We start from the raw sequence: 838 nt of genomic DNA, 5'->3' as shown, positions 1-838 counted from the left end.
AACAGCGCCACCAAGGGTTTAATAATAGATCAAGTTCACCCATGCGGCGAATCGGGATGAAGGGGAGGGGGGAGTTAGGGGATATCAATTTAACCTTGTTATTTATAACTAGTACTAAATAAGTGAAGACGACTGTTATGCTGTAGCCTACCCTTAGGATTTTCCTATTCCTTGGTTGGCAACCAACATTATTGACACTTTACAGCTTTCGAAAAAAACAACTAGACACTACTACTGGGGCCCTCTTTTTTTTTTTTTTAGTTTGGCTTGGATCGGTCGGTTAGGAGCTATAGGCGCTAAAGAGCTATTAAGAGTTCCCATACTCAATTGGAAAATATACCAATTGGTTCCAATTGGAAAAATCAATTGGTAACGAATTTGAAATTTGGCTAAGTAAGGCTAGCGCCCTAGTTACACTGCACTGCAAAAAAATGCTGGGTAATTGAAAGCTGGGCAACTTCATTTCGGCACCTATTGGGCAATTTCACCGCAACAAATGGATGCGATTTTCAGTTGGCCATCATTGGTTAAATCATATTTTAAAGTTTTTTTCGAACATGCTGACTTTATTTAAATTATATTTAATTATCTTGTAATTGAAACACTTAGTCATCAATATTTATTATTGTCAGCTGATCAAGGGAAAATTTGCTGATTTAATTTTCAACATCTCTTTGAAAATCGTATTTACACAAATCAGCCCACAAATGAATATATCCTTCGCCAATGTAGAGTGCGCACATTGGTAAAAAAAGACATGTTTAATAACAGTTTACTAGACAAATACAGACTCAAAGCCAACATGGGGGGGGGGGGGGGAGTACACCCATGTTACCAT

The sequence above is a fragment of the Patiria miniata genome, unplaced genomic scaffold (genome assembly GCF_015706575.1).
Source record: "Patiria miniata isolate m_02_andy unplaced genomic scaffold, ASM1570657v1 HiC_scaffold_4, whole genome shotgun sequence".
In the NCBI taxonomy this organism is placed as follows: Eukaryota; Metazoa; Echinodermata; class Asteroidea; order Valvatida; family Asterinidae; genus Patiria; species Patiria miniata.
This window is presented reverse-complemented; position numbering follows the sequence as displayed.